The sequence below is a fragment of the Vicugna pacos genome, chromosome 26 (genome assembly GCF_048564905.1).
Source record: "Vicugna pacos chromosome 26, VicPac4, whole genome shotgun sequence".
NCBI classification, from domain to species: Eukaryota; Metazoa; Chordata; class Mammalia; order Artiodactyla; family Camelidae; genus Vicugna; species Vicugna pacos.
In genome coordinates, this window is record NC_133012.1 from 6,891,924 (window position 1) to 6,909,304 (window position 17,381).

The following is a 17,381-nucleotide window of genomic DNA, read 5'->3' on the forward strand; positions in this document are numbered from 1 at the left end:
ACCTGTGGTTGGCTGAATCCACAGATGCAGAACCGCAGATACAGAGGGCCAACTGTGAAATTATATGCAGATTTTTGAGAGCATGGACACTGGTTCCCCCAACCCCCATATTTTTCAACTGTTAATTTGGCTTCATTGCTCAGTTCCTCCAAATTTCAGTTTATCTGCCATGGAATCAGTGATGTCATGAAATGGCAGTTACCACCCACCCCCGCCCCTGTATCCTTATCCTTATTCTTTGCTTTCTATTTCTCCATAGTTTTGATCCCCATCTGATCTACACTTTATTGGTCGGTTTCATTTACTGCTGATATCTCTGCACTGGAATGTAAGTTTCATGAGGGCAGAAACATTTCTGCTGCTTTTGTTTTTGTTTTTGTCTGTAGCTGTATTCCAGGTGTGTAAGACAACACTTTAGTAAATGTTTTGGGTGATTTAGATGAATTACATTAATCATCTATTCCAAACCATTAAAAAGCAAGACTGTGTCTGCCATTTTCAGGAGTCCAAACCTCTGGAGTATTCAGCACTGTCTTGCTCATTATTTCAATACCACAGGGCGATTATGCTCTGGGTTCCACCTTTGGGTTTTCATTAATTAATACGTTATTAAAGAATTAAACGTATTTTCTTCATAGTTGCTCTAAGACTTGCTATTGAAAGCTGATTGTATGAGATAACATGTGTTCAGACATGGGTGATTTGGCTCTCATTTAAATTCTCAGGGGTCTCTTTTAGCTATATTGGCTTAAGTTTGGTTAAACAACATGGCAGAACTTAGCTACTTCAGCAAATACATCCTCATTTTAAAAAATGTTTTTCAGGCAGGCCTGCTGACACTGTTGGTAAAGTACCAGTAGTAACTGGTACCTTTAGCTGGTACCTGCATCCAAGAAAGCAGTAAAGCAGAAATCTGTGAGATCCTCATGAGCTCAGTACCGTACCCAGAATGATGCCAACGATTTTATTGACAGGTTCAAATGAGGGGACATCTGTCCCTTCTGGTTACAAGCCTCTTTGTTTCTGCTCCTTCCAGGATGCTAAAGGGATTGTGGACAATATTATATATCAGGTCTTCTCTAATGACAAATGAAAGCACACACAGATATACACATATATATATCTATGAGGGGGACACATGTTCATGTGCATGGAATTGATTTCAGGGCAGATTTTGAGTCCTCAATCCCACTAAGAAGTCATTTCAACACAGAGATAGTTTCAGTTCCAAAATAAATATTTGTTAGTTCAGACCAAAGGAATATTCATTGGAAAGAATCAGGACAGAATGTGAATCAGATTCTTTTGAAAAGAATACAGTTCAGAATCAGAGAGTCTTGTCCGTTACTTGGGTGGCTCTACAGTTGGATTTCTCTTTCTATGTTTATCTCAACCAAAAAGCCTCAATAGTCTCTGCTCGAGCTACAACAGACCAGGAAGATCTAAAAATGTTCTGTATCTTCCTTTCTGATGTCACTGAAATTTTTCCATCACTTTTAAATATAAGTCAAATACCACCTTTTCCCATAAAGCTTTCTCTATTACCTTTAAATGAAAATTAAATTAATCTTTTGTTCCTTTGGACTCCCATATCCCCCATAATACACTGTATTTTATATATGTGTGTGTGTGTGTGTGTGTGTGTGTGTGTGTGTATGTGTGTGTGCATGTATATGTGTGTATGTGTGTGTGTGTGTGTATATATATATATGATTTATATCTGAATTTGCAAGACTGTGGTCATTAGGGACCAATCATTCTTTCAACTCCTCACTCTGTGGATAAGACCATTCCCTGGTTCCCTGAAAGGTGATTGTCAGTTTCTACTCTAATCACTTCTATCACAGTGATGTTACTATCTCCCAAGGCAGCCTGCTTTTTCAGTGTAGATTTGGTTTTCTGCTGACAACAGCTTGGACCAGGTAGAATGTAGCTTCTCCAGTATCTAAGCTGAAGCAGGGCTTTTGTTTTGGTTGATTTGCTAAAAAATAAAAAGAAAGAAAAAAAGAAAAAATCCTGGTCTAACAGTAGGACAGGAATGGCCTACAAAAGGATATTTTCATTGACAATTGAGGGTGAAAATGTACCATAATTGCCAGCAGCTCCAGGAAGAATTAGACGGTTGAGATGATGTTTTAAGTGATTAAGGGATTTTTTTAAAATCATCTTTTCTTTTTCAGGATTTGGAACAGCTTAACTGCAATAAACAGGTTTTCTGGAGGAGTTTCTTCAGAAATGGCTACTTGGGCTTAAATCCCAAATGCTGCTTTTTTTGCGGATGCCTCTGCTCTGTGTTCCCACTGACCTGGGACATACTTTCTCCCAACATTTACCATGCTTTGCTGTAATTAGTTGTTCATTGTGTATCTCCAATGCCAGACTGTGAAACAAGAGAGGTCTAATCACCAAGTTTGTCTTGTCAGTCACTCTATTCCCAGGGCCAGCAATTATTTGCAAACTGGATAAATGGCCGTATGTGGTAACCGTATGAAGTGGGTGAGCTGATACTCTGGGAGTTGCTCTGTCCTTTTAAAAATGGCTGCTCATCAAGACACATGGTCCCAGGGTAAAATTTTAGCAGAATTAGTCTCCCTTCTTCTCTATAAGGTAAACATTTAAAAGGGTACAATTTAAAACCTTTTATGACTTTCACGGGTGTAGTTAATGGACAAGATAATTTCTGTGAAATGATGTCCAGGACTAAATCATAGAGAAGGGAGGCTGGAAAATAGAATGCAGTGAGCAGTGTATACGGGGTTAATTATTTACTTACTTTTTATTAACACTCCTAGAAATTATAAAGGGATACAACTATATATATATTTATAATGCTGAGGTAAGTCATGTGCTTGGAAATCTCAATAATGCAACATGATAGTACAGTGAATTACTGATTGATAGATTGTATTGCTTGGAAGAACAGCAAATAGGTAGATGCTGACGAGGTAAATACCTGGAATTATTGCTTGCTATGGTGTGAACTGATTAAACAAATATTGACTGAGCACTTACCAGGATAACTATAATAATAAATGATTTACATCTATTAATTGATTTGATCTTCTCAGACATCCAATTAAGTATTTTTATTTTCACTTTATAGATGAAGAAATTAAAGGTCAATTACTCTGAGTAATTTGTTAGTAATAATATAACCTGTAATTGGCAGAGCTGGAGTTTGAATTCAGTTATGATTTACCCAACACCTATATATTTTTACCACATCATAATGAATAGGTAAAAGAAAAGAGCCAGAGCATGTATAAAGACCAAGAGGAACAGAAAGATATTTAGTGCAGTAAGTAATGATGGAAGAGGGCAGTGATAGTTACTGAAGTAAGAAAAGAGATTTGGAGCCATATCTTAAAATATCTATAGGAGATGCATTGGCTTATAGCTAAGGAAGCGATGTTCTTTGACTTGCTCTGTAGACAGGTGACTGCCTGCAGGGTGGATACCATGAGACTTGTGAACAAATAAAGAGAGCTTGCTGGATAAGCCCATCAAAATCACCTTATCCACATGACAAGAGACAGAATACACTACTGACTTTAAGAATTCCCCTGGAAGAATCATGGGTTTTGATAAACTATATGTGATTTTAATGTTCCTCAATTTAAAGATTGTGACTTTGAGGAAGAGAGTAAGAATAAGCAGAACTGAAAAATTCTGGATATAAGTCAGTTTGAAATAGCAGGTAATTGTTTTTCAAACCATAAGAAATATACCGATGGACATAAGGATGCTTTAAAACTCACCTAATGAATATAAGAACACAGTTTTTGTTGCACGAAGTATACAGGACAAATTAAAATCTCCCTTCCAGGACTGCAATGTGCCTTCAATATTCAGTCCTTCTTAATGGGCCCTCCCAAGTATCTGCTGACCTCGAGTAAAGACGTTTTCTGTTCAACCGTTCATCTCACTCCCCCATGCTTCATTCTTTGCAGCCTTGTTTACTATTCCCTGTAAAACAAAATTCCCTTCTGCCTAATCTTTAAGATGCTAGCAGATCTCAAGATCTGAGAGTTCTCTCTATGGCAATTGTCTTTCTCCTCTCACTGTAATACTTCTCAAGCAAAGACTCTCCTTACTTAAGCCTGGGTTTGTTTTTTATTTGATCCAGGAAAAAAAAAATAATGAATAAAAAGAGTCAATGGAAAATAGGAAATTGTATGATGAAACAAAATTCTACTATAAAAATAACTAAAGTAATTCTAAATGGACTATACATATCAATTAAAAAGCAAAGACTAAGATTTCATTGAAAATAAAACAAGATATCTTACTTAAAGTAAGAGGGGAATGGTTATAAATAAAGGGATATGCAGTGATATCTCAAACAAAAATGAACTAAGGAAAATTTAGGGTTGTTTTATAGGATCTGATTAAATGAGTATTTAAAGCAAAGGCAGCACACTATTCAAAGAAGGACGTTATGTTCTTATACAAAGTATCACAAAACAGTTGGACATACACATATTCACCTAACAAACAATGTAGATGCCACATTTATCAAGCACAAACTGGAAGGAATGTTAAGAGATAGAGGTAACCATTACTGAGAATGTTTACACCTCTTTTAGAAATTAGGAGATTAAGCAGGAAGTAAAATCAGAGATTTTGAAAACTAAAAGAATATTAATAAATATTCCACACTCTAAGAAAAGAGAGAGCATTTTTAAGCACACATGAACACTGACCAAAAAAAAAAAAAAAAAAAGAAAGAAAGAAAATGGCCCCATAATAAGATACAAAGGAAGTCTCAATGAATTTCAAAGAATCAATATAACACAAAAGTATTATTTTTGTAAAATCCAGTGTGTTTGGAAACTAATTACTAAGTAACTCAGGTTAAAAAAGGAAATGTTAAAGAAAACTAAGAAGTATTTAAAATAAATGCTAATTAATGTGTTAAAAAACAAATTGTGAAACACAGAGACGACAGTGCTTAAAGGGAAACGTAGAGTTATGCATACATTTATCAAGAAAGAAGAAAGGTAGGTAAATAATTTAGCCCTCCATTCAGGAAGTTAGAGAGAAAAAAAAAATCAAACCTGAAGACACTAGAAGTAAAAAAGAAGTAAGGAACAAGAAAATAATAGCAGATTCAATGAAATTTAGACAATAGATAAACACTAAAGAAGATTAACAATGAAAGGCTTATTCTTCCAAAAGATTGTTAAAACAAACTTCTGCCAGGACTAGCCAAACAAACAAACAAACAAAAACCACAAAGAGAGAGAGGTGCAAATAAACAAAATGGAGAATGAAAAGGTGGACATAGCTACAGAACAGAAATTTAAAAGGAGGATGTAACTATACAGACTTTTAATGTATTTAATGGATTATCATAGGTAATAAATTTGAAATCCAGATGAAACTGATAAATTCCTATAAAATATACATAAAATTGAAACAAAATGAGGGAAGAGAAAATTTAGGGGGCATGCCTAGAATAATGTGAGCAAATGAATGAGCCTTTGTATTTTCCTAGCATCTGGCTTCTAGTTAGTCTGTTGAATAAGATGCTAAGTGGATGGGTGAATAAACGACACTCAGATGCCTCCTGTGATGCTGAAGTAAAGCACAATGATCAGCGCAGGGTTCTGTTTTGATGCTGAGATAGATGTGCAGGATGGGAGCTGAGATGGGCGAGAGATGGGGACTGGGACGTTCTAGGCAGGAGGAGGCATGGTGCAGGGAGCCGGGAAGACAAACAGCTCCAAGATTTAAGATCTTAAAGAAAAAAAAGGCTTTGAAAAGAGGAAAGCATTCATGCAAATAAAAAAAAAATTTCCTTTTTATGAACTACTTTAATTTTCGGCTAACCACAGTAAGCTTTTCCTTTTTGCCTTTTCATGGGCTGCCTCCTAAAGCCAATTTCCATGATATTTAAAGAACAGAATGACTAAGAGCAAGGCAGCTTCTTTTGGGTAACATTGAAAAGCCTCAGGGAACTCTGAATAAATAAGAAGCCGGGAGATAAGGAAGGTGATTTTTTTTTCCTTCCCGTTGCTGAATGACAATTGAGTCTACGTGCAAGTAAGCCCGGAAAAAGCAAGACACTGTGGTGGCAGTAGATTTCAGGAAATTGTTTAATAGGTTTGAATATAATAAATTTCAGCTCAAATTAAGGGAAAACAGCTTAGTGGCATGGTAATGGTGTTAATAAGGACATTCTCAGCCGGTGCCATTTCGAGGAGCTTAACTCAAGTTGGGAGACGTGGCGTAGCCACCAGGCACGCGTCCCTGTGTCTGTGCCAGCTCCCAGGGCACACAGCTGGCCTAGATCCCCTAGAAGCTGCGCAAGTGCCAAAGAGCATGATTTCAGAAGAAAAATATAGATTCTCCTCGTCCCAGGTGTTTGGCTTTTGAAGATTTTCCTTTGGCTGTTAACATACTTATTCAAGCCACCGGGGAAGGCGAGTTCTAAACTGGTCTGTGGTTGGGTCGACTCCCTGCACCTGCCTGCTGTCTCATTGCTAACGTTGTCTCCAGAGCTGTCTCTCTTTTCTCTCCCACAATCAAAATGCTCTTTGGGGAGATCTTCTTAATTTCCCCAGCTTCACAGAAGTCTTAGAATTCAATTCTGCTCTCTTTAGCATCTGCCCTTTTCCCCCCGGCTTTGCTCCAGATATTAGATAAAAAGTCTTTCAGAATTTCCTTAATATTATGGCTTCAGAGGAGAGATGTGTGAGGTTAAAGGCTACAGGTTGGAAAAGAATGTATCTAAGATATCAAAGATGGTCTAATCCTTAGCTCAGAAAAGATAAATTACGACTGCTTTATGCTCTGTGCCTGGTCTCTCAGCCATGACCGACCTTGGTTTCGGAGGAAAATTAGCACACCCTGTTTGGGAAGCTCACTTTACTGAATGCGACTTCCTCTTGATCCTGTGAAATCCTGAATCCTTTAGGTTCCACTGGAACTCTATTCAGGCAAATCCTTAGTTCAGTTTGCTTAGGCCAAACTTTAGCACATTCTACTCCCCAGAGGAAGGTACTTTTCCGCTTTAACTTAGATTAGATATACCTGTACCTTCAGAGCGTCTAATGTTACTGACATTAGGTCAAATGTTCTTCTAAAATCTACAGTCATGATACATATTTGAAACAAATATAATAGATAAATAGTTGTATGCTTAATTCAGAAAAAACTTCACACAAATAGATTGAGACAATCACTAAGAACAAAAGGAGAAAATATACTGTACAAATGTACAAAATACAAAAGGGATACTGCAAATAGCTGAAATATTTATGGTTTTAGTAATCACAGAAATACAAAAGGAAATATTGAGATTAATCCTTTTTTGCCTCTAAACGAACAGACTAAAATAAATGTTAATGTTGGAGGGTGTTATGAAATGGCTACTTTTAGAGACAATGGGAATATAAATTACACACTTATCTTAGGAAGTTATTTAGGAATAAGTCTTGGTAACATTTAATATATTTATACTTCTAAGCAGTTTTCCCCCTTCTAAGAGTTCTTACTAAGGAAATAATCAGACATGTTGAAAAAGACTAATGCCTAAGTGTGTTTACTTGTAACAGAAAAAAATTAAAGTAAATGTTGAACGATAGAACAGTTAAATGAATTATGGTCTCTCCGTAGAGAATGGAATATTGTTCAACAATTAAATATTATGTTTACGAAGAATTTTAATGATGTGAGAAAGTACTTATGCCATGGAGTCAAAAAGCAGGCTAAATTGATATATAGAGTAAAATCTGAAATACGCCGTGTCTCTGTGGCTTCCGTCTATCTTGTATTTCCTCTGTGGATCTTGTTTATTCTATCTGCTTAAATAGAGATGATTTGTTCTTCTGTCAAAGGAACAGTTTTATTTTTATCCCACTTCCTAATTTCTCAAGGATGAACACAAGGCCTCAGTAGTATCGGTTTTTTAATAGTAAGGCTTCGATATCAATCAGTCATCATTCAGTTAGTCAACAAATGTCTATTGATCACAAGCCATATGTGTCCCATATATTAATTAGGTGCTAGCAATTCAGCAGTGAGGAAGAGACAGGGACAGAGAGGGAGAGAGATCCTGCTTTAAGGAACCTGGGCTGGTATCTGTGCTACATGTGTGATGGTGGGGAGAGGGGTTAGGGGGACAGTATAAATGAAAGAATGTTGAGAATCAAGAAATACATATGCAGAAGACAGAACTGGGGAAACAGCCCCAATTCCAAGTGCTTTCTTGTTGAACTGGTCTATAATTGGTGCAAATGGTTCTGACCAGTTAATAGCTCTGATTCTGTTGACTTCTTTTTTCCATCCCAGTGCTACCACTCTGCTCCAAGCCCCTTTTCATCAGGATTACAGCAACTGCTTCCTAAACGGTCTCTCTGTATCTTGCCTTGGTCTCTTCAAGCTAAGCTCCTTAGTGGAGCTGGAAAGATCTTTCAAAAAACACAATTTTATTGTATCACTTTCCTACTGAAAACCTGAATGACTTTCCCTCACCCTGAGGATAAAGTCAACTGCACAATGAAGTTTGAGAGGCTCTCCGTGACCTCACCCCTGCTTACTTCTACAGCTGTCCTTCTTTCCTCTCCATCCTGTACAATATACATTTTACCTGTACTAGACTTGTTTCAGTTATTCAGAAGATACGTGATCTCTAGCATCTTGGCTGTTTCACAAGATGTTAACTGTGCCTGCAACGTGCAACCTGCCATTCTCTCCTTCTCCCATCTGTTAAGATATTTTCAGTTTTCAGTAACTAGAACTCCAGCTAACAATGGTGACAGCAAGCAATGAGATATGGAAAACATCCTAGTAAGAATTCCTGACCTAGATGTTTCCATGATTCAAAGAACCAGTCTCTTTCTGTCTCTCCGTTCTGCCCTTTTGGAGTATTGCCTGTTACCATTAAGCTTATCAACTAAGGGTCCAAGACAGCGGATGTGGATTGTGATGAATACTCTGATAAACCACCCAAATCCCCTTCCATGAAAGCGCCTGCTGACCCAGTGTTTGAGAGAGCTGTTAGCAGACTGCCTTTAGCTGTCATCTTCTTTAGGGATTGGCTCAGTGTCCAAGAACCAAACTGCACAAGTGACAGACCTTCCTGGGGTAGCCTGTATACAACATGGTGTGTTGCATGTAACATGCAAAGGCCTAGCCACCTTGTCTCAGTGGGAATAATACTGACAAACTTTCCTAGTTCCCGAGCTCCTGGTTGGCTCAGGCATTATATCGGACTTCTTAGTCTATCAAATCCAGGTTCTGCTTTCTTTCTTTTACAGGTGCGATTCCTAAACATCCTGCATGCTAAACTCTACCTAAGAATACACTTCTAAATGGCAGTAGTTGGTGTCTGGCTGATCAGGAACAGCAACCAATAAGGTCGCATTTTTGAGCTGGATCACCTGTTGCCAGGCTAGCAATCCCATTAGTGGTGGTCAGCGGATCACAGATAGTCCCTACAAAAACTGGTGATCCAAATGCTTCACCTTTCACCAGTGGGTTGATATATCAATGGAAGAGAATGCACTCGCTGGTGTAATTTATCAGGTCTTTGAGAAATATACAATAGTAACTATAAGAACAATAGAACTTGGTGGTTAAATTGAGCCCTGGAAAAAGGTAATAAAAATCTGAGGGCAATTAATAAGCAATTAAAAACTAGGGGTGAAAACCAGAGGGCCTTGTTTGAAAAGACAAAGGGTATCTTATCTCCTTCAAAGGCAGCAAAGAGAAAGCTGTGACCAGTCCCACACTTAATCTTCAGAGTAACAGGGCTTCAAAAAGCTTAAACATACAACTAAAGCCCGACTCTGAGATGTCTCAAATTGATAGGACTCGACTTTAAACTCTGTATCTCCTGGGTCAGGCAGCAGCTGGAACCTCTTGCTTATGTTTTACAGTTGAAAATCTTTTGCTTTCTTCTGGGCTTCTGTAATCGTCCCAGGACACGTGCAGTTCAGGGGTCACTGAAGTTTTTGAGGAGATTCTATAAGCAGAATTGGGGCAACATCTCTGTAGCTCACAAGATTACATGAAGGATTTTCCCTCTTTGATTTCCAGCCACCTCTGAGGCTGAGTTTTTCTGCTTAACTTCTATTTGTCCAGCCCCATGTGCTCCAAGGGTACAATCTGTAAAATCATAGACCTCACCCAGTGAGATTTTCTTCTTTCAGGAGTGAATCTTCTCAAGTTTCTTCCTACCTTTGGCTTCTCTTTAGTGATTTACATAGATGGTTTTTACATTTTTTTCCCTAAGCTTGCAACTGTTTTCTGCAGAAAGGTTTGCTTCATATAAGCTACTCCAGAATTACTAAAATGACAACTCTTAACATGAGGTTTTTGAATAAGGCAGTAGAGGATGACAACCACACCATCCACCCATCATCAAATAATACCATGTTGCTTTGCTAACTCTGTCTAAATTTGCAGATTTTAGCTTAAACATCTCCATCTACAGATGGTCTGTCTTTCTTAATGTGCTAGAGGACATTAGCTCTACACATCTCTCACTGTGTGTTTCTATAGTGCCCCGTATCTTCACTATCATAACACCCATCACAGTTTATCAAAATAACATGTTTAATATCCTTTTCTCTAAACAGGCTATCAAGTCTCTGAGGACAGCAATCATGCATCTGATGTTAATTGTTGTATTCCAGTTTTTTTTTCACATGGCAGACAGATGAGAAAAATAAATGAATGAAAGAGTGAATAAATTCAGATAGATAGGAAAATAGCATAGTTTAGGACCGAAAAAAAAAAAAAACACAGGAAAAGAGAAAAGGTTCTGAGAACCCTGAACTCTGATTAATGTTGCCCCAATCAACTGAATACAACTCAGTGGCCAATTCTTGAACCTCTGTGTCATCTTCTTACCCATGAGATTCTCATAGGATCCCATGACCAAGCCCATGTTGGCTGAGACCAGCACTAAGACAACACAGGGGCAGGTGCCACCGAGAATAGTTCTTGTGTTTTTTCTGAGGTATTTAGACCTTCGGTTTTGCAAGACAGAAGCCAGACATCACTTGAGAAGAGAGAGTCCAAATGCCGGAAATATCAGGTTGCTCTGATTAATTATCTTCCTTTCCTGGCTGACAAGCCAACCCAGTCAGCCTGTCATAACATAAAGACTCTAAACAGATACTAGGTTTTTCATGCTCTGACACATGCATTTTGTTCATAGAGGTGGGGGTTGGTAAATATATGTTTTTTGCATTACATGTTAAAACATTGAAAGATGAATATTGAGAAATAAAAACCACTTCAGTCAGCAACTGTAATCTACTAAGGCAATTAATCAAGCACATACTTTGTCAACTTTCTCTTGTTCTGTTATGTTTTATGACTCTATTATTATTTCATCAACACAATAAAAAGGAATTAATCTTCATTGCATGGAAAATGTTTGAGAGACAGAGAAAGGGGACTTAGCTGCCAGTCTCTATCGTGTGGTTCAAATCAATCATCAGGACAGACTGAATTATTTTTAACTGTGATGCATTCATTAAGCTTCACTGGAAACATTTTAATGCATTATAGGATTTCCTACACCATCAGAGTACAGCTTATCCCTTGGAAGGAACTCATTCTATGACTCAGTTGCCCTTGCCGATAATGCAATAATAATCTGCCCTTGCAGACAGTTCTCTAATAGGATATGAAAACTTTCAGAAATCAATGAGAGAACAGCAGATCCGTCTTTACACACAAGCTAGTAAGAGCCTTGAGATTGAAAGGCACAAATGTAAACCCAGAAGAATTTTTTAAATCTAGAAACAATTAATTAATGTTAGAGGATATGCAAGGTTTCTCAGGAGGACCCTTACACATGATGGAGTTCGTCTGTTTCTAGAACCGACAGTTCCTCAGACACATGAGTGGTTTTTCTACAGCCAGTGTAATTCAGGATGGGAGGCAGAGTAGTCATAAATAGCCCTGCGAATAAGCACTCATCAATGGACGGACATGTACTGGCTGAGCATCCAGTATGGCATGAACAATAAAATAGGAACCGTGGGGCTAGAAAGAATTAAAACATAGTGTCCCTACTGACTGTGTTCACTCTGGTCGGGGAGATTCTTATGGAAATAAACTGTAAGCTGTTTGTCAGTATGAGAAAAAGTCCAGCAGACTGATATCGACATACATGTCATTAATCAAGTGCAAGAGGGGACCAGTGGGAATATAGTGTGGGCTGAAGGGTCCTGCAGACACAGGAGGCAGGCTAATTGTCACACATGCCCTGGAGTCAAGAGGAAAACCACTGCAGTCTTAATGAGAATCTTGCAGAAATGTTTATAAGTGGCTTCACACATTTTCTTCTCTGGTATGATGAAGTGTCAAACTTGAAAACTCAACCAGGGTACACCTACGTGAAAATCTCAGTTTCAAAACACAGGACATTTCCTTTAAATTGCCTCTCCAACATGACTTTATTCTGTCCTGCAAAAAAACCATGGGACCACCCATCAGCTCCCTGTGTGACCTCGGACCAATTATTTTACCTCTTCGAGCCTCAGTTTTCTCATCTGAATAAGAAAGCACAGAGCTGGATCATCTTTACGATCCCTTGTTGTTCATGTGCAGTCTTATGAAGAGCTCTACCTTTTCTTTGGGTGGAACACAGGGATCAGAAAAGCCAGCTGACCTCCTTGCTCTGATTTGTTGATCCATCTCTGCCTTTCCCGTCAGTGCCTTTGCCCCATTTTGCTTGGCTTGGGCAATCCCCCGACACTGCCAAGGGAGAGTGAAAAGGTGAAGGGAAGAGGCTTGTTCCCTTCTGGTTATTCAATTCTAAATAATTAATGTCACTCCTGGACTCCATCACCTTGAAGTTGTTGGATGCCAAGGGGTATTAATAAAGGATAAGTTTCATGAGTTCAACAGAAAAGACTCCAAAACACTTCTTATGGTCAGCCAAGCAGAAGGCTGGGAGAAACAGGGTTAGGAGAAATGAAGGAGGGACAGGAAATACATGTGTCATCTTGAAATTCTCCAGGACGTAAAGAAGGAGAAATATTATAATTGAGAATGCTCCACACAGAATTAAGCCTGTGATAAATTAATATCTTTGAGAAAAAATCAATAACAGCAAGGTTTGCACTGAGCTGCAAAATCTCATTATTAAATAGAAATGTTTGAACTTGTGTGTTTTATTTCCCTTAAAATTAACCCTCTGCAGAAAAGAGCCATTTGAAAGTGGCAGGAAGCACAAATCACCTCTCATGAAGAGCTTCTTCTGCAAATTACCTCTAAAAAGACCAGAACCTGGCTCTGTGATCCAAAATATGAAAATGCACTGATATCTCAACATAGATTTTCAAAATTAAAAGCATGCTGTGTCTCCCCCAGGAATGCAGCCAGTGAAGGGCTGGCTACCACAGCTGACTCTAGCTATTTGATAAGTGTTCTAGACCAGGAGAGAATGACACATGGTTGGGACAACAGAGACTGCCACTGTGTCTACAAGATGCCAAACAAACATATTTTTAAAAGTCATCTTTAGAAAGCAAATTATTTATTTAATATATTTAAAAATGAAACAGTGCCCACTATGCTGAATTTCACCCAAGTGTCTGCTTCTTTGAGCGTGGTGTGTACACAGAGTAGCCTCTGCAAACATCTTTGAAACTCCAGAAATGTAATGCTCTCTAGCTATAAAAGTTGTTAATGATATCTGTAGATCCATAAAGACAAAAATGCAACATTAATCAAACCCTAATTATGTTTCAGACATTGTGTTATATGCTTTACATACGTTATTATGAGAAATCCTAACAACTCGATGATACAGTAACAATTGTTACCTCCATTTCAGAATGACAAATCTAAGCTTCAGAAAGCCTGAGTTACCTTGCTCAAAGTCATACGCTCAATAAAAGAGCAGAATCCATCTCTGCCTGACTACAGGACCTGACCTCTTAAACATCATCATGTTTCAGATATGTTCACCACACTGTGAATATCAATACCCATCATGCAGTTATTATGCAAATCAAGACTACAATGAGGTACCATGCCACACCAGTCAGAATGGCCATCATTAACAAGTTCACAAACAATAAATGCTGCAGAGGGTGTGGAGAAGAGGAAACCCTCCTACACGCTGGTGGGAATGTAGTTTGGTGCAGCCATGATGGAAAACAGTATGGAAGTTCCTTAAAAAACTCCCTTAAAGTTCCTTAAAAAAGTTCCTTAAAAATGGACATACTGTATGATCCAGCAATCCTATCCTGGGCATATATCCAGAGGAAACTCTAATTTGAAAAGATACATGCAACCCAATGTTCATAGCAGCACTATTTACAATAGCCAAGACATGGAAGCAATCTAAATGTCCATCCACAGATGACTGGATAAAGAAGATGTGGTATATATATATATATATACCACACATACGCATACACATACACACACACAGAATGGAATACTACTCAGCCATTAAAAATAATAAAATAATGGTATCTGCAGCAACATGGATGGATCTGGAGATTGTCTTTACTATCTGTATGGCTTCCTTTCTTAGAAACCTCCTGTGTTCATGCATTGAAAGCCTCAGCATAGTAAAGATGTCAGTTCTCCTCAGATTAATATACAAGTTTACCACAACTCCTATCAAAATGGAAGCAAGATAACATAGTAGATTTATATGAGATTATTCTAAAATTCACATGGATAGTCAAAGGAACTAGAACAGATAAAACTATTTGAAAAAGATTAAAGAGGGAGGATTCAGTCTTCAGTGTATGTAGATACACTAATCATGACTATGGATGTTAGTGAAAGGAGAGAAATATAGAATAGTGAAATGAAATGGAGCACCCAGGAGCAGTCTGAGAAAAAAATGCCTGGATTATTTTTGGCAAAGGTGTAAAAGCAATTCAATGGAGGAAAGGTCGCCTTTTCAACAAATGGTGCTGGAGAAAGTTGGCACCCCTGGACCACAAAACAAAAACAAAAACAAAAACACAAAAAAACCCAAAACACCTCACCTAAGTCTTATACCATAGGCAAAAATGAACCCAAAATAGATTATGGCCTTGAGTGGAAAATATAAAACTCTAAAATTTGGAGGGAAGATATGGCAGAATCTTCAGGATTTAAGGCTAAGCAAAGAATTGTTAGATTTGACCCAGAAAGAACAATCTATTAAAAAAATGATTATTGGGCTTCATCAAAATTTAAAGCTTCTTCTCTGTAAAAGGGCCTGTTGAGAGGATGAAAATACAAGCTACAGTCTAGGGTAACATATTTGCCCACCTCATATCCAGCAATGGATTGGAATCTAGAATATGTAAAGAACTCCTCAAAACAACAGAAAAACAAACAAATGATTATGTTAGAACACGGGCAAGACATGAGCAGACATTTCAACAAAGAGGATATATTCATGGCAAATAAGCATAAGAAAAGATGCTAAATATTATTAGCCATGAGCAAAATTCAATTAAAAAACACAAGATATCATTATACTTTTATTGGAATGGCTAAACCAAGAATAGTGGCAATACTAAATGCTGGTGAATATGCAAAAAAACTAAATCACTCATACTTTGCAGGTCAGAATGTGCAATGGTACAGTTGCTTTGGGAAAGTCTGGCAGTTTCTTAAAAACCTAAACATGCAACAATCACAATGACTCAGCAATTGCACTGCTGGGCATGCATCCCAGAGAAATGAAAAACTTTATGTTCACATGAAAACCCATACAGAAATGGTTATGACAGCTTTGTTCTTATTATCCCCCAAGTGAAGTAACCCAAACATCCTTCAACAAGCGAATAGTTAAACTGTGATACACCTATACAATGAAATACTACTCAGCAATAAAAAGGAAAAAAACTATTGGTGTACACAACCACCTGGATGAATCTGCAGAGAATTATGCTGAATGGGAAAAAAAAAAGCCAGTCCCAAAAGTTTACATTCCATTTATCAATCATTCTTGAAATGACACCGTTATAAAAGTGGATAACAGAATAGTGGCTGCTGAAGGGCTAAGAAGAGGGTGAGGGAGAAGGGATGTGCGTGTGGCTAAAAAGGGCAAAATGAAGGATCCCTGTGTTGATGGAAATATTCTGCATCTTGACTGTGCGAGTATCAATATCCTGGTACTGCACTATGATTGTGGAAGCTGTTCACATTGGAAGAAACTAGGCAAAGGGTCTATGAGATTATTTGTATGATTTTTTTTCAATCGCCTGTGAATCTCTGATTATTGCAAAACTAAAAAGCTTAATTAAAAAAGAGACTTCCCCAGTAATCTATGTCCCTCCTGATAGGATGCGCTAAGAAGGCCACAACTTCATTGCTGTGATATTTCTGTCCCCTAAAACGCATGTCCTGAATTTAATCCTGAGGATATCTCAAGGAAAACCAAATGGGAGAGACATTTCACAAATCATCACAAATATTCAGACGTTACTTTTCAAAACCATCAGAGTATCCAAGGTAAAATTAGAAAAAACAATAAATGAGGATTGTTCCAGATTAAGGTAGACTAAGGACAATGACATACAATGCAGGATTCTGGATTTGATCCTGGACTGAAAACAAAGCACATTAATGAAAACCTGGTGAAATCTTCAAGGTTGTAGATTAGATAATACTACTATTTCAATGTTATTTCCTGATTTTTGATAATCGCACTGTGATTTGGGGAAACATGAATGAAAGTTATACAAATACTTTAATACAACGTCTTCGATTTTTTTGTAAGTTTAAAGTTACTCAAAATAAATAAAAGCATAAATAATTTTAAATATGTTTAAATTATAAATTAGTGCTGGATCAATAGATAAGAAAAATAAAGACTAGTCATTTTTTTTTATTGCTTAGTGAAATTGAATGCCTGAAATTTTAACCATTCCCCTCCAATATGGCGGCCAAATATCTCTCACCAGCACAGATGGAGTGTCACCCTGGTGGGTCCAACTGCTGTAGTGCAAAACAGGGAATGGCAGATTTGTGCATGTGTGTGTGCATGACAAAGAATCATATGCTTCAGGAGAACTGAGTTATGCAGGATCAGAAAATAGATGTTTAAGGCTGAGAATAATTCTAATTTGTATCCTCTCAAACCTATTTGCGTTCTTTTCTTTTCTTTCAGAGGAAAACTTCCCATTCTGAGCGGGTTGCTGTTGTGACATGAGCAGGCAGTGGCTGTTTAATACATCTTGGGCTGACAGTAGGAGAATCGGATCCCCTCAACCTGTCATCTCCATCCTCGGGTTTCATTTATTTTTCCACTCTGCCTCTCTGTTCTGGGGTAATAGCAGCAAAGGCAAGGTAGTCTCCAGCAGCAGCCAAAGCGGCATAAATATTAGTGATAATTGTATGGTACAGTAATTGCAAATAGCGGTGATTAATTCTTACAATAATAGTTGTCCTAAGAA

At 37.8% G+C, this 17,381-nt stretch overlaps 1 protein-coding gene and 1 long non-coding RNA gene across 3 annotated transcripts in view; one reads left to right on the forward strand and one right to left on the reverse strand.

The window, feature by feature from the left end:
* The window catches only part of KCNU1 (potassium calcium-activated channel subfamily U member 1), a 223,339-nt gene that overhangs the window by 185,532 nt on the left and 20,426 nt on the right, over positions 1–17,381 (reverse strand). The window lies entirely within an intron of this gene.
* LOC140689442 (uncharacterized) lies at positions 165–17,269 on the forward strand. Of its 2 annotated transcripts, XR_012064380.1 has the most exons (3): positions 179–328; positions 2,181–2,607; positions 17,096–17,269. It is a non-coding gene; the product is annotated as an uncharacterized lncRNA (long non-coding RNA). The 2 variants fall into 2 exon arrangements; XR_012064381.1 differs by lacking the exon at positions 17,096–17,269 and having other exon boundaries at positions 165–328; positions 2,181–2,409.